The sequence below is a fragment of the Dipodomys merriami genome, unplaced genomic scaffold (assembly GCF_024711535.1).
Source record: "Dipodomys merriami isolate MVZ:Mamm:240054 unplaced genomic scaffold, mDipMer1.0.p SCAF_14, whole genome shotgun sequence".
Classification (NCBI taxonomy): Eukaryota; Metazoa; Chordata; class Mammalia; order Rodentia; family Heteromyidae; genus Dipodomys; species Dipodomys merriami.
Window position 1 is genome coordinate 24,135,248 of NW_027202715.1, and position 22,686 is coordinate 24,157,933.

A 22,686-nucleotide genomic window follows, 5' to 3' on the forward strand; every position below is an offset into this window, starting at 1 on the left:
TCTTCCAGTGCTTCCACAGTTTAAAGGATTTTTTCCCTACCATGTGGGGCAATCTAAACTGAGAATGAGTGCCTGAAGTATGGTGAAGAGTCAATTCTAACAACAAGCCCAGTTTTCTTGTAGGTAGCTAGACCAGGAACTAGCAGGGAAATGAAAAAAGAGGCCTTATGTTCTGGCTCTTATAGTCTTGGCATATTGGTTTATACCTGATGTCCCAGTGAGATAAGATCGCCTTAAAATAGTATCTCCTTATAATTTCATATGTGGTCCGTTTTGGATGATAAGTTACCTAGTCACCCTAGGGTAGTACTTCTAAAACTGAACTTTTTGAAGGCAATAGAGAGAAATGTAATCGAGCGACTGTGTGAAATGTCCTAAAGGCAGTGACTAATGGCCCAAAACAAGTGACATTTCTTAATCCAACAAAACTTGTCCATTCACCGTACAGTAACAAAAAATCAAACAGATTTTGTTTAGTATGTATTTATTGGGTGGCAATCATTGATTGGAATTTATAAAAACAGTAACTTCCTCAACAAATAAGACAAATTAGGTGATCTTGATCAACCTAATTGATTCATGTCTGGCCCAAATGGCAAGAACAATCATATTTTTCTTGAAGAAAATGAGAGTACATGAATTTAATATAAAGAGGCTATATTTCTTAAAAGTATGTTCTGTGAACTATAGGTATAAGACTAGCTTAGAGGTAGGGGCATTTTCCAAGCTTGTACCTTGATCCTTTGACTCTATTTTTGTCAAGGTTCCAAGAAATTTTGCTGCATTCTGAAGTTTAAGGATATCTAATAGTAGATAGTTAGGACCAAGGAACTACTAAATCTCTAGAGAAAGTTTATTGATTTGGAAATTGTTAGTCTCTCTGTCTTTGTCTGTCTGTCTGTCTGTCTCTGTCTCTCTGTTTCTCTCTCTTGTCAGTCTTGGGGCTTAAACTCAGGGCCTGGGTGCTGTTCCTGAGCTTTTTCACTTAAGGCAAGCATACTACTACTTTGAGCCACAGCTCCACTTCTGGTTTTCTGGTGGCTAGTTGGAGATAAGAGTCTCGTAGACCTTCCTGCCCAGGCTGGCTTCTAACTGTATTCCTTAGATCTCAGCCTCCTGAGTAGCTAGGATTATAGGTATGAGCCACTGGTACCCAACCAGTTTCTTGTTTTAAAATTGTGTATGCATCAAGAACTCAGACTAGCGTACCACACCTTGGGACAGTGTTCATCTTAATCAACACTGTGAAGAGATGAAGTTGGTCCTAATTCTTGACTTATTCTTCACATAAATTATAAGCCCACCCACTAGCACGAAGAAAGACTTTCATTATTTTATTACAAAAAAAGGGATTATATGTGAACATCCATCTTTTTCTCATTATTACCTTTGTCATTGAGATTAATCTCCTGGTGTATATGCCAGACATTCTCTAACAATATAGAGAAACTGTAGAAATAGAGGATCTGGTCTCCTTCTGGCCAATTCTAACAAAGATTGGCAGAGGGAGATTAGTGCAGGGGATCCTGAAAATTCAGGCTGGTGAAGATGGAACAGCTCATGATCCCTAGATATTAGTACCAGTGCAAACAGATAGGAGAGCTGAAATCAACTCATGAGACCCCTCCTTCTTGCTGTATAGAGGAATAGACTGAGGTTCACAAAAAGGAAATCCTGGCTCTTCTGCTTCCTCTCTGTGGCATTTTGAAGTCATTTACTTGTCACCTATTTTCTCTGGAATATGAGACAATAGCAGAACATACTTTCTGAAGTCTTCCGAAAGAGTAAATGAACACGGAGAGAGCTGAGTCCCTTGCCAGTAACATTCTCTCTGACAAGGTAAAGATGAAGCCCCAGAGCTGGTTGATGATGGAGCCAGGCCTATATAAGATTTCTTGTGTGCCCTGCATTTTCCAGAACATGAATTTTTGTGGTAGCTGAAGAGTTCCGGAACTCACTCATGCGAGATACCTGTGTGTGTGTCCACCTTATCAAATGCTATTTTAAGACCTTTTGGGAGCAGCGCCCTAGGACAATGAGCTCTACCTGGCTGCCTCCAGCTGCACAGTCTGTTCTCAGGGTTGGGTAGCCTCTGTGCCCTGTCTGTCTGTCTGTGTCCCTGAGTGCTGGTACATATGACCCCTTCTCTGCACAGAGTCCTTAATAAGAGGCATGAATGGGTTAGTGTGTGTGTGTGTGGTGGGGGTGGAGGGTTTAAAGCCTAAGAGTAGTGGACTGCTTTGTAGAGTTATATTCCTCCATTGGAAGCTATCTTTGAGATAGTTTTGGAAGTAGGGCATGAAACATGTGGGCTACAAGGCAAACTGCTGAGTACCACCAGCTCCTGAATGTGATGTGGGGCTGGAGTAATTACTAATCCCTAAATGAAATATGTACCTCACAGGATTATTGCATAGCTCAGTGAGGAAATTCACACAGAACAAAGAGTGTGGCCCATGGGATACAAATGGTAGCTTCCTGCGAATTTTTTTTTTTTAAACAGAGCTTCATGAATTTAGAGGAGAATTAGGACATAGAGGATTTTTTAGTAGAAAGAACAAACATGAAAACAGAATTATAATTTGTAATGGAATAATATTATGGATAACCAGAGAAAGGCAAATGCTGACATTGAGAATTGGTTGAAGATATTTTATGGGCATATAATGTCAAAGGCATTGGTGATAGCTTTACAAAAGAAATAATGGAAGTGATTCTAAGCTTTCCCTTGTTTCATGAGTTTTCATTTTCTCCTACTTTCCCACTGTCAGAATTTTCTATCCAGATTTATAAGCCTATAATACAGGCACTTTGGGAGAAGTTTTAATTAACAATAAATTACAGCAATGGAATGCATTCATGTTTATATTATTTAATAATAGAAGCTTGATGGCCATAATATAATAGGTAAGTGAAATATATTTTGGTAGGCTTCAACATGAAGAAAAAGCTTCTAACTCTCTTTACAATAATTGCAGTCACTGGTGAACTAATGGAGATCATGACTGACATTAAACATTTGTCTCTGAAGACTTTGGCTGTGGTAGATAGTTAACACATTAGTCAGAATAAGCTGAGTAATGTTGTTATAACAAAGAAAGCCACAGCTCTGTAGCTGGAAGAACATTTATTCTTCTTCATGTGACATGTCTCTATCAGTTCGAATGGTCCCTGGGAGTCTAGGCTGATGAAGCTGCTTCCACAAGCAGTTATCAGGACCTAGGGATATATGGTAGATGGAGCCCAGGCTCTTAAAACTTCCAAAGAAAGATGTCACATCATTTCAGCTCAGATGTCCTGGTCAAAGCAAGGATACACCCAAGTGTAAAGAAGCAGAGTACATTCTACTGTGTGTTTGCCAGGGGAATGGAAATGTTTGGTGACTAACACTAATACCACTTTTCTATACATGTGTCACAAACCATCAGCTCCTAGAAGGGAAAAAACAGTGTAACTTGTTCTTTGTTGCTCTTCTTCCAGTGCCTCAGAAAAGTGCTCAGTGTTAGGCAACTGCTTGACAGAGAAACTCAGCAACTAACTGGAACATAAAGGGAAGCAGAGCCAGAAAATGAGACCCTTTCCCTTTTTAGTAGCTCTCTCCTTTCGTTGTGCTGAGATCTGACTCTGGAATTACCTGGATGATCCAAGGCAACATCATTTAACAGCTCAAAGCCTTAAATTCTTGAAGCTAGGAATAGGGTCATTCGTAAATCCTTTGTAAATGCTAAGATGGCGCATGTAAAAGTCAATGGCCAGTTAGGGCATGGGACAGTGATTGTTACTCATACTCTCAGGATTGGGGGGGGGGGCGGGTTTGGATACCTATTGTGGCTGAACTGAGCCATTGAGCCTGTTATCCTAGAATGAGGATCTACTGGACACTCAATCTCCTCAAATTTCTTCCCACTTCCCATTTATTTCCACATCAAGACTTACCTGTCCCTTATCTATTTACGGCATCAAGACTTTCTTTTCTAATAGAGAGGATAAAATAATATTGATTCATTTTATTAATGGATATGAATGGGTTAGAAATGACCCCTTACAAGTCCTAGTGACTGACCTACAGGATAACTTAGCAAGGCAAGGCTGGCTAGTAGCACTCACAGATTCCCAGTATATCCAAAATTAAAGACACCCTGAGATTGTCTCATCTGATGGATTCAAACTTATTTTTTTTTCCCCAGGTTAAAAGATAATTGAGACTCTTCCCTGTAAAATGTAAAAGAGATGTTTTTTTATTGAGATGAGGTGAATAGCATCTCCTTGCTTGGCTTCCTCCAAAGCTGTAGAGCACCTGCATTGGTTCGAGGCCAACTCCACTGAAACTATGCCAAAAAAATCAATCCTTTGGCCTTCAGGAAGAGAGTCTGAGGAAGGGAAGTAGGATTCTCCACATACACTAGCACAGAACTGAAGTGGGTTCAGATCACCTTTGTTTGTTCCTGCCTTCTAATTGGAAGAGGAATGGCCAGACTTGCCTAGAAGAAGAAGTGGTCAGAAAAATGAGATATTTCTAATGATTCATGAGCTTTGCTTGTCTGAAGGAAAAGCAAATTAGTTCTTTTTCTTTGTAGGACCTGGGTGACTAGACAGAGATAATAAGATTAAAGAAATCTCAAAACCTCTTTTACCTCTAAGCTACAGGTTTGAATGTAGTACAGGTTGTTAGTTACTCAAGGTTATTATTGTGTGATGGGTTATCAAAGGCCTATGTGAAATGTGTGGGATTTTTATGAGCTTGTTTTTATTACAGTAGAATATGTAAAGGCCCCTCATGTACAAAGTGCTCTGAAAGTTCTAATAGGGCCCCATAATCATCTGTATAATTATGAAGGTCAAATTGTGCTGAACAAACCTGAAAGCTATTTTTTGACCAAATTAGTGGATGAACAGAACAAGAGTTTTAGAAAAAAAAAATCTTTTGTTGTCGCTGCTCCTTTCAGCGTTCTGGGCACAATGAACTGACTTTGCAGCCAGGAAGGGGTTCTCTCTGATGTGCTTTCCAACTTTGTATTAAATAGAAGAAGTTTCCTGTCCCTGGATTTAAGGTGAGGGATGGACAGATGTATACTGGGTTTTGGAATAAAGTTGGCTGGAGTGAGTATTCACATCTACTTGCTCAGGAATCTTGCTTCAGCATGTTGATCCCTGCCCACAGGACCCCCGTGGTGAGCAGATGCCCATCTGGAGCAGGCTTGGGCCTTACCGGATGTCCTTCTATAGTGAAGCCTGCTTGTTTTCACTTGCGATTCTCTATTTCCCATCTTCCCCCTAGGAAACTGTGAGGTTAGGAAAACAATGGACTCGTTTCCTTCCTCTTTCATGAAACCAAGAGACGGAAAGGAGCACTTTATGTTCATTACACACAGGCTAGACTTGGCGATAAAGTTCATTACAGTTCAAATATAACAGAAGTTCATACGCGCAGGGCTTAGTGTGGCCCTAGCTCAGCTGGGGTCAAATGGCACCTGTCTCTCACTGAGTCCTCATCTTATCCTGGGGCTTCCCTCAAGCTGTCTAGTATTTTAGGCTGACATTTGGAATCTGAGCTTGCTAAAAAGAGCTCAGGGTTATGGGTGTGAGGAAAGGGAATTGACACAAATCAAGTTCAATTCCAGGGCAGCCTTCCTCTTTCTGGAGTGGCCCCCAGGCTACCTAGAACTGTCATTATAATTGGTCGTGACAGGTGCATTTCTTAGAATCTCAGATTTAAGAGCATCCTTCCCTAAGCAACTAAGTTGGGTTGTTCCCCCCCTTCCATTTTAACTTTCCTCTCTGTAATACCCTTTTTGTTGAGGGCTGTTTACTTGTGGCTAGATACCTTGAGGCCAGAAATCCCTCATCTGGTGAGTGATGCAGATGAACCAGTAGAATCATGTGACTTCATCACACTTAAAGGGAGAAGGAAACCACCTCACCAACACTAAGGCCCACTCTATGCTATTTATGCTTTGAAATAAAAGCATGTGTGATTTTTACTAGCCAGACTTCCCTATTTACTAACCAGAAATTTTAAGGCCACACCAGTGAGAAGATGAGGCAGAACAGGAGGGTGTGATAAGAAAGCACATCAGCAACACAGAGAGATCTGCTGAGCCCTGCATGACCACAGGGGGCGCACATTAGGACTTCCTGGTACACTGTGTGGTTTTGCCAATATGGTCTCCTGTCCTTCCATGAAAGTAAATAGACAAGTGATTACATCCTACGGCTATGTTGGTATGCAGACAATCACGTTGGCATTGAAGATTGTGCTTCTTTTCTTTTTTTTAAAACATTTTCATAGGTACTCTCGAATTTTTGTGGGTACACATAGGCACTGCCACAATGTTACCCAATGGATAAACTTTTTTTTAAAAACAGAAAGTATCCGACATCTTCAGCACAATTGGGAGTGAACGAGGGTAGTTTCATTAGTTTGAATGGTAAAACATATTCCAAATGAATTTCACTCATATAATGAGAGAAATTAATGAAGGGTGTTTATGAATCTGCAAATCAATGTATCAAACAGGCTTATATACAAGGCCTCTGACATTTCAAAGGAAAAATTTCAACTTTGGTTTAGGGGACCAAAGGCAAGTTGAAGTGCAATGGCTTTTGATTAGACTTTATTACCCAAATTTGAGCAAATTAATTTTTTTTTGTTTTTTTTTTTTGGGTCTGGTCGTGGGGCCTGAACTCTGAGCCTGGGCGCTGTCCCTCAGCTCTTCAGCTCAAGGCTAGCGCTCTACCGCTTGAGCCACAGCGCCACTTCCTTCTGTATAAATAAGATGCAATGGTATGTACTTCATCAGGTTGCCAGAAGGATGAAACAAATTTATATATGGAAAGCACTTTGTATGGTGCCTAGGATATTATAATATTACAATAATATAATAATAATATAATGTAATAATATAATAATATAATAACAATATAATATAATAATATGATGTAATAATAATATAATTGCTGTTATCATAATCATTATGAAGCTGTAATTTTATTCAACAGATAGAGAAGCTCAGGCATCTCCATTATTTTGCTAGACAATAATTTTGCTAAATTTAGGCAGGTGATAAGTAATTTAAAAAGGATTATTGGAGATTAGAATTAACCGATAGTGACTTAACCAGTAGAAATAACCAATAGAATTAACTAATAGGAAGTGATATGGAAGATCCAAGGTTAATAAAAATGTAGTAATCGCCTTTATTCTGTTCTATCCTGCCCTGGATGTGAATTATGTATTTTTTCTCCACATATCTAAACTGTATATTCTACCTTTTCTTTACTCACTTAATAGCTATGTCAGGGTTCAACAGAACAATTGTACAGTATTGTTCTGCTTGTGTTCAAGTAAGTCTATCATTGTAGCTTAATGCTGAATCATCATGCCAGCATTCACCTCGCTTCATCTTATCAAATGGGCATTCTATCAACAGCTCACATTGAGACAGAAAAAGAGAGAGCGGACATTATAAAAATTTTGCTATGGTATACTGTGGTAATTGCCTTATTATAATTTTTAATATGTAACTGTGCCTAACTTACAAATTATACTTTATAATAGGGGTGTACCATATAGTACATATAGCGTTGATATAATCTGTGATTTCAGATATTTGCTTGGTATCCTGTAACAAATCTGCCATGAATAATGAGGAGGAATAACAGTATAAATTCTGGCCTTCCAAAAACTTCTGGAGGGAAAGTACATCCAGAAAGGACCAGAAAGAGCAATGTAAAGGGAGCAGGTAAACTGAGTTAGTAGCTGTGGGGCACACACCACTTGGTGCTGAGAGAAGGAATGCCAATGAGCAGCTTTGGCTCAGCAGGTGGGAACTCCAGAAGTAGAAATTGCTTCAGACCTTTTACCCTAAAGCATCTACCATGTCTTATCTAGAATGCTGAAATCTTAGTTTGGAACAAAACTGTTGTATTTTCAGTCAGATGGACAGCTAATGTATGGTGTTTTTAGTTATAAATATTTATTTATTCTTTTTTTTTTTTGCCAGAATAGGGCTTGAATTGAGGGATTGGATGCTTTTTGTGCTCAGGTTACCGCTCTACCATTTGAACTTCAACTCTACTTCTGGCTTTTTACTGGTACTTGGAGATAAGATCTCATAGACTTTCCTACCTGGGCTGGCTTTGAACCATGATTCTCATATTGCAGCCTCTCGTAATATACAAAGATTATAATGACAAGTTTAAGGAGTAGGAAATGGAATTTGGTTGATTTGTCTGAATCACATACCTAAGTTTTGGGCCTTTGGGAGTGGAGGTTAAATCTACCAATACTAGCTTTGAAATTTATACCAAATCATATTGACTATAGTAAGAGTATCTATTGGGCCCACTATTTCTTCAACATGATGCCAGTCACTTGACTGGTATTGTTTCTAACAGTTACATCATAAGGCAAAGCTTCTTTATAGAAGAAACTCAGACTTGCAAATATCAAAGAACTTATTCCTGGTCATATTTCTGGTAAGTTGAGGGTTTTTCTTTTTGTAGTATTAAGGATCTTGTACTTGCTAGGCAAATACTCTACCACTTGAATTATGTCCCCAGTCTTTTAGGGTTTAATTTGTATTTCAGATGAGGTCTCATATTTTTGGACAGGCCATCTTCAGATGGTGTTCCTCCTACTTCTGCCTCCCAAGTAGCTGGAATAAAAGGTGTGCAGTGCTAGAACTGATTATAAGTTGGGTTCTTATTCAAGAGCTATCTGATTTTATGCTTCAAGGTACCCTCCTCTGGCTCATCCTTACTAGTTATTGAATTTGAATAGATAAGATTTTACTATAATCTTACTATTGGTCCATATGATAAATAAGGAAAAATTATTCTAATAGAACCTAATCAATCAAAAAGATGAACTTAATCCTTTGTATTGATTATAATAATAACCTAAAGTATAGCTATTATAAAAATTAGGCTGAGATTTAGGAGAAATACAATGAATCTCTCCTTGTAGCTGATCATGGTAGGATTATAGATATGCATTCTTGAGACCCAAGGTCCTGAAGATCTGTGCCATCATCAAAGTCAACCTTTGTTTTCACCTTGAGATCAGATAAGGCTTCAGGCTGAGCTGAAGTGAGGAAGCTTTTGTTTTCCGTGGTTTGTTTGACCAGAATAGTTCTGCATCTCTCTGTAGGGTCATCTGAAACATGGAGCTCGCTGCTGTCTGTCCCATGTGGCTTTCAATGTGAATAGAGTTCAATGTCACATGTCCTGCCCCTCAGAACAAGATCAGATTGAAAATGCTGGGAGGCAAATTGTGAATTGGTCCTTTATGCAGAATACAGGTCCGTAAGTCTGGACCTCAACCATGTTAAAGGATTTGTTCATCACAAAGACTGGCCTCTATGTTAAAATAGCCCTTGCTGATCTTTCACATTGCCTTTGTGGGCCCAAATGTCTTTGAAGATTATGGGTTTGATAAATAAACAATAAACAATCATTTTGAGAAGTAAAACTTTCTACAAACCTCTCAAGTGGAGCAAGTGCAGAATTTGCAAAGGACCCTGCCTTAATTCTTTTGTAAGTATTTCGGAGTATTGTGTCAAGAATGAAGCTGGTCATTTGCTGCTGTTTTCTATGCTCACTGGAAAACACCTAAGTCATAAACTAGTCACCCCCGCAGTTTAGGGTTGATTAAACAGCCCATGACACTGTTTCCCTCATAAACTGTCTTCATAGTAATTTTAATGACTTGCGTATTAGCCAGAGTTTACCACTCCCCATTTTTTTTAAGGGCTCCTCTCTTTCAAAGAGCCTAGAAATATCCTACCATCTTACACCATTCTTCTCATATTTCAGAATGGACACATCTAACCAGGAAGATTTCAGCAATTGTTTGGTTTGGTATATTCAAAGGAATAGATAAATCATCGTGCAACTTGGTGAGAGAGGAAATGACAGTTTTTATCTTTTATTCAGGTAGCCTAAATTTACATGAGACCACAAAAAGTTCCTGACAGGATGTTATTGATTGCGTTTACCCAGTTGGGGCTAGAAATGGGTCTTCCTGCCACATCATAGAGTGCCCTCTTCCTCTCATTCCTGTGTGCGAACCAAATCCTGGATCTTCTGACTCTCCTACAACACAGGAGTTTTAGACATTTCAGGTCCCTTTCCCTGTAATTATTCTCCTAACTCAACTCCCATCTCTCTGTGCCAGTCAGTAACAGTATCCTCTCTCATTGGATGCCTTTGAATGACAGCTCCAAGGAATTAAGTGAAGATCAAATATTCATTGTGATAACTAAGTTTATTGAGTTCCAAGCTCCCTTATAAGTGATTATGTATATAGATCATATAATCTTCACCTTTATGAGGGTGGTAGTATTTTTAATCCTTACTTTATAAGTGAGGAAGCTTAGACATACTGACTTGTGATTTACCTGACGCAAGGAAAGACCTTCCTGTTTTCTTGCCTTTCTCTTTCCCTTAATCTTTCCTCCCTCTTCATTCCCCTCTCTCCTTTCCTTTCTCTTCTATGTAAGTGTAAGACCTTACTCCAAAACAATGACACTTCCCCCTCCCTCCTGCCAAGTAAGACAGTGTTTTAGTAGGGAATTTTCATATGTACAAATTCTATATGCATCTAGTTGGAGGAGCCGTTGTGCTTTGGGGGAAAGAATGTAGGAATTATTTTTGTCCTAGCTCATCACTTCTCAACTGATAGTCTTTCTCAGCATCACTTTTTATCAACTGTAGAAGGAGGAGGAGGATAATATCATCTACTTCACTTAATACATAGCAGTTTTTCAAGGGGGAGTGAGATCAAAGGTAGTTTATTATACTCAGTTCTCAGTCCTTAGGTGTTGGCTTACACATCAGCCCTTAAAAATTGTTTAAATAGGGATACAAGTGGACCCATTGCAACAATGAGATGTACAAATCGTTATGTCAAAAAACGAACTTTACAACTTTGGTGGGGGTGGGGGATGAGAGGGAGGGGAAAATGGGAAGGGATGGGAAGGGGAAACAAAGGAGGAGGCAACAATGCTTGATAAGAAATGCACTCATTATCTTGCCCATGTAATTGTAACCCCTCTGTACAGTATTTTCACAATAAAAAAAAATTCAGTGTGAAAAATCCTAAATGTCCTTAAATTCACCTCCTTCATGTTACACAGGTGAAGCTTTAGAATGGATGTCACATATGTGAGACGTGTGGTCTCTTGAAATATTTTCTGTGAAAAGTAGAGATTAGTTAATGTAGTTTTGGATTTTTCTTAAGTTGAATTCATATAAAAAGTAATATATTAAATATAACTTTTAAATGTATATTGTACATTTTAACTATCTTCATCATATCTAATTTATTAATTGTTGACATATACAACTTAATTATAGCAATTCCAAAAAATCTTTTATTTATTTAGTTAGTTTTTAATTTTTATTTTTTGTCTGTAGTGGGACTTGAACTGTGGGCCTGGGTGCTGTTCCTCAGCTCTTCAGCTCAAGGTGAGCACTCTACCACTTGAGCCACAGTGCCACTTCTGGTTTTCTGGTGGTTTATTGCTTATTGTTTGTTATTATTCCTGCCCGAGCTGGCTTTGAATTGTGATCCTCAGATCTCAGCCTCCTGAGTAGCTAGGATTACAGGTGTAAGCTGAAATTCTATTTTTACCAATATAAATTATTTTTTATCAGACACTGATCTTAGCTGGAGATTTGAAAAGAACCCTTCCCAAAATATTTGCAACAGATGCTGTGCAAAATATGTGCAACAGATTTCCTTACTTGTTTCAGTGGAATTCATTTCAGAAGAAAGGTGACATTATTTTCTGAATTTATTTTCTAAAGTCCTAAGGGAGACAATACTCTTGAAAGCTGAGGCTTTTTTATGATCTGGAGTTCTAAAAGCTTTTAGAGTCTGTGGTTTTCAGTACATAGAGTATGAAGAAATGGCTGGGGAGTTCTTTCCTGTCCAGGACAGATAGGTTTGAGTAGCAAGCACCAGAAAAAGGAACTGAGGCTTGAGAGGCCCAGCTCCATCCTTTCTCTACCTTCTGTGGCACTCTGGAGAACTTTATGATAGAACAGGGTAGGATGGATTTAAGGCCATGCACAGTACTTCTTGATAAGACCACCAAATCTTCATAAGGTATGCTTTCTATTCCAGCAAGTTCCTACCACAACCAAGTATAATAAACAGTAGGAAGGTGCAGGCAGAAGAAGAAAGTCTAAGGCACTATCTCACGAGGACGGCAGCTTCAAGAGATGCCAGAGAAGAAAAGATTTCCCATCCCTTTGAGATGAATGAGTGGCCTTTAGAATTTTCCTTTTTTTTTTTAAACAGATAGCATTCATAACTCTTACAATGTGAGTCACTGTATTCTCATTTTCTTTTCTTATAGCTGGAAGTTGAATGGCCCCACAGCTTCTGGAGTCATCTGTATGAACATGTATATGATGTTCGAAACTGGCAGCTTTATCAGGAGGCAGATATATTAACCATGGATGCTACGGTGATAGACCTAAGGGTTAATAAAACACAGTTCACAGGAAGCCAGCAGGGATAAAAACTGATGGATAGGTCTCATTGGTATAGCATATGAGTTAAGTTAGGAGAGACCATTCTGTCTGGTTGGTGTCTACATTCTACTGCCTGTTTAATCTTCAGTGTGACACCTACTGATGACTTTGGTCTGATGCCTATTGCTTGATGTCAGGAATATTCGAAGTCCTCTTCTCCCACATTGGGTGACACCACAGGGTTAAGGAGAGAACAAGAGGAAGGGAGAATCCTTCCCAAGGGCACTGGAATAAATGAGAAGTTACTAAGTTTACTTTGATCGTCAAACTTAAATTTTCTATTATCAGCCCGTGAACTAATTTGAGCTCATTATAAGGAATGAAAGAGAGCATGGAGCTCTCTTGAAACCTGGATTTTTCAGCATGTAAAATTCATAACTGCTAGAATGTGAATCATTGCATCTGATCATCTCATCTTGAATCTTGAAATGTCAAATGTGCCCCTGAACCTCTAAAGTCACTTACTTAGGGCATGCTTTATGATCTTAGAGAATGGGAAGAGAGTCTCAATAGTGATATGTTGCCACCATGGGGTCTGACTTAAAAGCTGGAAAAGAGGAGGGAGAGGAGGTTTACCTTTGTACGTTTTAGGATTAAGAACAAACCTATGACAAGTGCAGAGGCTGAACAACCTGCTGCTTTCACATGGGTTAAAAACCAGGAGATCTTGATTTGAGTCCAAATAAGAAAACAGCACATAGAAGCGTGAAAACCAAACCAAATAAGAAAAGGAACAGAAAGAATTCACGCAATTAAAAGGAAAGGTGAGGAAGGAAAAGGAGAAAAGAGAAAAGGACTGATATTGAAAACTTACCAGAGAATTCGTCAAAGTGGCTTAAATGTTCTTCAAGGGAAGGAATTAGCAGGAAGCTGGTTACTGATGCCTATAATCCTAGCTACTCAGGGCTGAGATCTGAGGATCATGGTTCAAAACCAGCATAGGAAGGGAACTCTGTGAGACTCTTATCTTCAAGTAACCACCAGAAAACAGGAAGTGGCGCTGTGGTTCAAGTGGTAGAGGGCTAGCCTTGAGCTGAAGAGCTGAGGGTCAGCACCCAGACTCAGAGTTCAAGCCCTACAACCAACAACAACAACAACAACAAAAGAAAGGAATTAATCAACATTCCTGCAGATGAATTTTCTTCTAACGTTTGAAAAACAAGTATTTTGAGCCTATATATGAAAGCAGTAAATTCAAAAGACTTAAGGAATGGACTTCATGGAAAAGTGACTTGCCCATAGAAATGTTTTCTTTGACTGGACAGAATACAATGGGGCATTGGATGCCTCCAGTTAAAGACCCAGAGACATAGACAGTCAATCAAGAGTTTGGATCCAAAACGTGTATGTGTGGAAATCTTGGTCTCCATACTATGAAGCTATTGGGAGGTAGTGGAAATGCTCAGATATGGAATCCAATTGGAGGTTTTAGGTCATTGAGAGTTTGAATGAGGCAGGGACTGAAGGAGATTTGTCTCTTTTATTTTTGCTCCATCTATGAGGTAAACGACTTAACCTACAATCAGCTCCCTGCCATGATGTGATTCTTTCCTGCAGCCCCCAAACAACGGAACCATTCATTTAATCATGGATTGAAATGAGCGTTTTCTCTCTATGAGCTGATTATCTCAGGGATTTGTTCCAGTAGTGGAAAGCTAACACAAGGTTCATCAGATAATGGATGTGTGCCTCATGTAGAAGCTGTATGGACATTGTTTAATATTGGCATGAGCAACAGAGGAAACTTCTATGCAGGAGGTAATGAAAATTTGGAAACATTTTCATTGGTTGATTTGGGGTTTAGATTGTTTCTAGACAAGAAGAGACAAGAAGGTAAAGCAATTGTTGCTCCTGTGAGCATCTTGGGTCAGTGCTATTCCAGGTTAACTTGAAACATGAATTATCTATATTTGAAATGTAAAGAGTGGATAGCAATAAAGAGGTAGACATAGTGAGCTTGGGGGAATATCAGTGATATAGGAAAAAGGAGATACTCTTACTAGCACTGAAGCTCTGTTTTGATTTTAAAAGTCAATGTATTTTCCAGAAATTCTACTGGATGATTGTCCTTTGTCTTTCTGCAAAATACCATCAAGTAAATCTAATGATGTTAATTACAGCCTAGGAAGTGCTTGGAGAATTTTCTGTATAAAAAGAGCTGTGAGCTGGGTACCAGTGACTCACGCCTGCAATCCTAGCTACTTAGGAGGCTGAAATCTGAGGATCCGGGTTCAAAGCCAGCCCGGATAGGAAAATCCATAAGACTCTTATCTCCAATTAACCATCAGAAAACTGGAAGCGGCGCTGTGGCTCAAGTAATAGACGGCTCACCTTGAGCTGAAAAGCTAAGGGGCAGCAGCCAGCCTGAGTTCAAGCCCCACAACTGATTAAAAAAAAAAAAAGCCGTTGTTCATGCAGTATGTATGGATCTCAGGATGATTTTTCCAAGTTATAGGGAATTAGGGACAATTCTAGGATATACAGGACCCTAGAGAGAAAATACATTTTTTCAGAGTTTTTGCCTATATAAACAACTTAATTAAAAAGGTGGCTCAGTGGTAGAGCACTTGCCTTGCATGCATGAGGCCCTGGGTTCGATTCCTCAGCACCACATAAGCAAAAAGAAAAAAGCCAGAAGTGGCGCTGTGGCTCAAGTGGTAGAGCGCTAGCGTTGAGCTGAAGAGCTGAGGGACAGCGCCCAGGCCCAGAGTTCAGGCCTTACAACTGGACCCCCCCCAAAAAAAAAGTAATTGGCTTATTATGACTCTTTATTTTTGCCATAACTGGGGCTTGAACTCAGGGCCTGGGCACTGTCCTTGAGCTTCTTTTGCTCAAGGCTAGAACTCTACCACTTGAGCCACAGCACACTTCTGGCCTTTTCTGTTTATGTGGCATAAGGAATTGAATCCAGGGCTTCATGCATGCAAGACAAGCACTCTACCACTAAGCCACATTCCCAGCCCAATTGGCTTATTATGTATATAGCTTTTTTTTTTTTTTTTAATCAATGAAGATTTAGGACACTGAGTAACGAAATGCTATTTACATATTTGCTTATTGTTTAGTCAGTTCATGTAAAGACTCCACATGCTAAACCACATGTCATTTCCTTCTATTCAGATTCAGGAACTATTTTTTGTGTTCCTTATATTCAAATTCCTGGCTACTCTCTGTCTTTTACCATCAGAAAAAGGTGAGAAATATGTTGATATTCACCATGCCTTAGCTCTTTAGAGCCCACATACATCCATGTAAAGAGATCTTGCCTCTTCAGGTCCCTAAATAGCTGTTCAGTGCTAGTGATATTATTACTCACGGCACCTTATCATCCATGAATGCTGCTTGTGAACCATGGCTTAATGACTCTCTCAGGGATTGTTTCTATACTTCTTTGTTGATGATCATGAATGCAAGTCTTACACAGACTGTGCAGAAAAGAAATGGAAATAATAATTCATTTTCTTGGTCACAGTAAACTCACCACTTGCAACTTCATAGTATAAATCTAGAATAACATGTTTTTCAGCCATGTCTTCTCTTAGATGCAATGTCGTCCCATTGATCAGATAAGGGGCCATCCGTGATATGGGTCAATGGACATCTGCATTGTGAAACAACACTTTCCATAAACCTTGGAGGTGGATGAAGCCTCTTTTAACCCTCTTAGAAGCCTGTGATAGGAGAACTGACTCTGTTAGAGCCAGTAGCAGGAGTGGATATCACAAAATATGGAGGACATCTATTGCCACCCCACCACCCTGGAGTTCTACAGTTGGAACACTAACAGGTCTGCAAAAGGAAGACACAAGTACAAGGTGAGCAGTGAACCAAGAACCCTGAATGATCTTATAGTCCAGTCTGAGTGAGTCACTCAAACTCAGCATGCCAGCACTACTCTGGCAGTCAAATCTGAATTTGGTCCTGTAAGAGAAGCATCATACTAGGTAGTAAGATGTGGACAGGCCAATTAATGAGGACAGCTTTTTGGAAACAGGTCACTGATAACCACAGACCTGTGAGGGCAAAGATTCTTGGTGGACATCTGGCCAATCCTATAGTGGGGCAGAAGGTTGGAAAATGCCTTTTAAAAAAGAGAAATGCAAGCCAAGCCTCACATAATTTCCAGTTTTGGACAGGAACATTCCACCCAAAGGTATGCTTGGGTCCTGGGAGATCCCAGACAACTGAGGAAAACATGCAAAAACATAAAAGATCTCCAAACCACAGGTACCTGGATGTGCAAAGGGCCAGGAAACAGATCTAGGTGTATGGCTGGTTCTATATAGAAAGTTGCATTATGGATTTTGAAGTCCTGGAAGGACTATATGTAAACATCATACTATTGACTTAGTCTTAGTGATAACTTCAGCCTTTCACCTGGAAGTGGTATACCAGAGAAAATTGGAACAATTTTTCAAATGGTAGTAGGTGTGTATAATTTTTTGAGAAAATGTATATATGTATTCCCCTGATATACATGTATGTACACAATACATAAAAATGAATATAAAATAATACAAACACACATAATAAATATTAATATAAATTATAATAAATTCATGTATTTTATAAATGTGCATATATAACATTTATTTAAACCTTTTACTCCTATATTTCTTCCATTTTCTAGATGTGCTTGACCTTGTTCATTGATTTGCTTTGTATATTTTCATTCATCAAACCTATTTATTACAAACCAAAAGGATTTTCCTATGTACTGAATCATTTTAATATGTGAAATGATATTCAGATATTCACTTCTTTATTTCATAATGGAACTGGATAGATATATTGATACTCAATACTGAGTTTTCTTTATAACCATATTCTCCTCCCTCCCTCCCACCTTCCTTCCTTCCTTTCTTCTTCTCTATTTCTCTCTCCCCCTCTCTTCTCTTTCCTCCTTCTTTCTTTCTTTCTTTCTTTCTTTCTTTCTTTCTTTCTTTCTTTCTTTCTTTCTTTCTTTCCTTCCTTCCTTCCTTCCTTCCTTCCTCCTTCCTTCCTTCCTCCCTCCCTCCCTCCCTTCTTTCTTTCTTTCTTTCCTTCCTTCTTTCTTTCTTTCTTTCTTTCTTTCTTTCTTTCTTTCTTTCTTTCTTTCTTTCTTTCTTCCTTTCTTTCTTTCTTTCTTCCTTTCTTTCTTTCTTTCTTTCTTTCTTTCTTTCTTTCTTTCCTTCTTTCTTTCTTTCTTTCTCTGGTAATGAGGCTTAAACTCAAAGTCTCAAGCTCTGGCTTGACTCTTTGATCATGTTTGGTGCTATACCACTTGATCAACATTTCCAGTTCTGGCTTTTTGATGGTTTAGTGGAAATAGAGTCTCATAGATGTGTATGTTGGAGTGGCTTCAAACCACAATACACATACCTCAGCCTCTTGAGTAGCTAATATTACAAGTGTGAGCCATTGGCCCCTGGCTTCCATTCATAGTTTCTATTAGAACTAGTATGTTAGTATAACTTGGAATTTTTCTTCTTAATTTCACCATGTTCATCCAGACTGAATTTTTCTTTCAATATATTATTTTTTTCTATTTTTGAGAGAATATTTTAAAAAGAAAAATTATCCAGCAAATAAAGGAAATGAAAACCCTAGTAGATATTGTGTAAGAGTAGAGTTGTAGCATTACTCATAAAGTATTCTTTCCTATAAATAAAATGAGGAACAAGACAAGAAGGAATAAATATACTTAAATATGCTGAAGACTTGGAAATCTTAACTATAAGAAGGATACATACTATACATATATTTAAGTGGCCTAAATTTCTCATTCTCTTTATTCACTGTAATTTTGAGAAGTAACATCAAGGATAAGTTTTGAGCTTTATGACCTCTGAACTCAGTGTCAATGGTAAGATGTACTGGTTAGTGGGTGTTTTGTAGAAAGGAAGCCATATATATATTTTGTGTGTGTGTGTGTGTGTGTGTGTGTGTGTGTGTGTGTGTGTGTGTATGGAGAGAGAGAGAGAGAGAGAGAGAGAGAGAGAGAGAGAGAGAGAGAGAGAGAGAGAGAGAGAGAGAGAGAGAGAGATGGGGAGAGAGAATATAGGGATAAGTAGTGGTCGGATGGGCTTTGGGGGCTAGACTGAGGAATAGTGGATGTGGTGGAATAATGTTGCTCAGATGACCTCCAAGGGTGTGACCAGTTCCAAGGTGTTTGCTGATGGATCTCAGTTGAGTCCCTTTCATGCTAGTATTAACAGCCCTTTGACATCTGTCACAACTCTGAAGGACCATCCCAGCTCCAGAATGTCACATCATGTCAGGTGGGCCCACATTTGTGGGTACATCATGGTTCAACATCTCCCTTTTCCAACCCTGCTCTTCTTTACTCTCTTTCAGGTGTTCCTAAGAGTGTTTCCCAATGTGTTCCTACCCCACTCTCAGCATCTCACTGTTCATTTCCAAGTTACTTGACATAAGCCAATGTCCAGCTTTCCAGATTGAGAGTGATTTTGATAAGTTGTGAGACATGAGCTTTGATGGAGTATTGAGTTGAATATGGAGGCAAAGCAAGGTAGACATTTGGAAAGGGTGCACCATGGTAGACAATGTGATAAGATTGGGGATGAGGCAGGCTGAGTAGAAGAATAAAATCAGGGGCAGCCATATAGACAGATCAACTTATCACAGTTTTCCTTTCTGGTGTCTCAGAGACATTTTAAAAATGTTTTTTATTGTAAAAATACTGTACAGAGGGGTTACAGTTACATGAGTAAGGTAATGAGTACTATTCCTATCTAGCATTGTTACCTCCTCCTTTTTTTCCCCCTGTCATCCTTTCCTTCTCCACCTCCATGAAGTTGTAAATTTTGTTTTCAACATAGTGTCTTGTATATATCATTGTTACAATGGGTCAAACTGTATCCTTGTCTTAGCATTTTGTTATTTCCCTTACTCTCCCCAAATTAGAAAAATGTATATACAAGATGCAGGACACCAGAATCAAATACAGTGAAAACAGGGGTTATTCTATGGGGGAAGAACATACAAAAGAAACAAAAAAGTCACATAGTATGTTATAAATACACTAAAAACAATAAACCCACTGTGTCCCTATCTTGGGGTTCATTTTGCTTAATATCTTATCTAGTCATATGTACATAGCTTTTGACCTTTTCTTCTTGTCTTAGACATACTCTAGTTATTGAAAATAAGGAAAACCATGGACCTGTGTTTCTTTGGACCTGTCTTACTTCACTTAATATAATTTTTTCCGTCTTTCTATTTCCTAACAAATGGGGCAATGCCATTCTTTCTGATGGAGGTATAGAATTCCTCAGAGACAATATTATAATAAGATACATAAATGAAAGAAGCAGGTTTATAATGAATCATTTTTAGATGCAGATTCCATCAGCAGGGGACTGTAGGGGACTGTACTCAAGAATCAGGGATGAATTGGAGAAAATGGTTTGTATAAGCAATTCTCATATACATTTATAAAATAACAGGTAAAGATTAATGCCACTGGCTCTTTCTTTAATAATACTTATTCTTGGAAAAATGAAAAGACTACTAATTTTCAGGGATTAGATAAGTGATCTCAAGCCTCCTAACCTCAAGAAGTAGTTTTATTGCCCCAATTTTAGTGATGGAGATGTTGAGATTTGGCTAGGCTAAGGGATTTAGGTAGTGAGGAAGAGGTAGAGATGTGTTTTAATCCCAGATTTTTCTAATTTGGAAGCTTCAGCCATTGAGGTCAGATGAGCTAGTCCCATGGAGCCCATGATCTGGACCCCGTGCTCTGAGGCTCTGACTCACCCGGCATAAGTGGTGACCTAGACATGTGCTTATTAAATCTCCCAGGTCATCTGACTGATTTGAAGCAGCCATTCAACAGCACAGCAATTGACCTAAACTTTTCCTCCTTCAACAACACTGATAATAATAAAAAGCCTTCAAAGTCCTTTCAAGGACCTTGTTGTTTGTGGTTCACAACAGAGGGTGTGATAAGTAGCGCTAAGCATTATCCCCAATCTACAGATGAAGAACTCAGACTCAGATGAGGCTCACACAAGTTCATGTGTGTACCTTCATTTACCTCAAAGGAATGGGATCAAGCCCTGAGTTCTAGTGTTCCTTTCTGTGCCCAATTCATTTTCCTTAAGCCACTTGCTGAAGTATAACATTTGAGAGAGAATGAAGTTCTTTAGGAATGGATCTCTACTTTCTCTGACCTTGGTTGAACCATAATGCTCTGTAAATACACCCAGATTGAAAGATTCATCAGCTGAGAAATAAAAATGGCACTTTCGAAGTGATTAAAAATGAGGTTGACTTTGCTGTCGCTTGCTGGGTAGACCCAGCACTCTGCCACTTCATAATCGGCTATAATTATCTTTAATTATCATTTCTACTCTAGTGGATGCTTTCTAGTTCTATCAAAACCTGATCTCTTCCCTTCAAGTTAACTTGGAAAGGGGTGGGGGGCTTTATCTAACTTCCCTAGGACTGTCATTTAAAGTTAGTTGTCACTTCTCACCAGTGAAAGAGCCAAGATACTGAAATAAATACCTTTCTACTGTGCTTGAATTTTCCATATCATCATTTACTTGGTATCTTACACACTTTGGTAACATAAACTAACACAAGCTATTTCTTCCACCCTCCCCCCACCCCCCAACACCAGTTCCCGGAGCTTATCTGCTTATCTTCCTGATATCATCTCTGGGCTTTACAATATATCTGGCCTGGTTAGCCCCACAAACCTGTAGGAGAAAAGAATGAAAACAACTGCTACCCTATGGAAGGGAAGATATGTGGTATGCTGAGAAGAGAGGCCAGAGATGTGAGTAGGAAGCAATGAGGGGGAAAAAAGAGGAGAAGCAGACAGAGGACAAAAATGGCCTACGTGAGAAAAAGCTTCCTCTGGGCATCAGAGCTTCTCTGTTGAGAGATAACTTCCTCTTTTTGCAAACTCCATGAAAGTGAATGATGTGTGAAGGAAAAATGACTTCATACATTATTCTGCTTTCCATGAAGTAAAAAAAATCGTGGTGGAAATTTTACTAGGAAATCAAGTCGATTTCTCTATTTTGCTTACCGTATGATTTTTCAGTATTACTCAACACTGGGACCATCACTTCTTAAGTATGTCATTATTTTCCTCCTTTATGTTTTCCAACCACTTTATTTAGCAGCTTGCTAAATATAATGCTCCCACCCCCAGGGTCTGCTTTTTTTTTTTTTTTTTTTTCTTACACAGATGAAGGATGAGAGCGGAAGTAATGACATAATTCTTTTGGAGTCACAAAGTAAATTAACCATAGAAGGCTAGTGATAGATAAGAATTCAGATCAGCTCTTTAAAAAAAATTTTTTTTTATAATCCTTTTGGTTAGCAGTTTTCCTATACCACAGGGATTGGCTTACCCAGTCAACTACAGTGGAGGACCAACCCAATCTGCTGCCAGTTCTTCTACAGATTATGAACCATTTTTGCATATCTATAAGATTTTTTTTAAAGTAAAAAGAAGTGCTTCTGACACATGGAAAATGATGTAAAATTTGAATTTTATTGTCCAAAACAACACTGTATTGGAACAAAGAGACACCCTGTCTGCGTGTTACTTGCATCTCTTTTCACCAAGCTAAAATCAAAGAGATGACTGGTTGAAACAAGAACTCGCAGAACCTGAATTGGTTTATGAGTTTTAAATAACACAACCCATGAGGCCTAAAATATTTACTAGAAGGCCCTTTTCAGAAAAAAAATTAACTTATTCCTGATGCAGAATATTCAGGGTGGTGGGGCATAGAATAAAGATTAAATTGTTTGAGTTAAGCCTACTCGCCAGTGTCTGCCAGTGATGGAAAGGCAGAGGAGGGAGCAGTGGAGGAAATATAGGAAGATTCTAACTTTTCATAGGTCAAAACCCCTGTGAATCTTAACTATATTAAAGGATTCCCCTTTCTATAAAAAAAAATTGTTTCTTAGTAAAGAAGGGGTGACATTGTCCAAAAAGAAATGTACTCATTACCTGACTTAACACCTTAATAATAACGATAAAATTATATTAACAATAATCTTACTTATTAGGAGAAAGATTGAGTCAGAGGAATTAAGACTTTAGCGATTTTTTTAAAGCTACACTCTGGTAAGTGGTTTGTGTAGGACTTAGGTCTAGATAGTCTACAAATTCACACA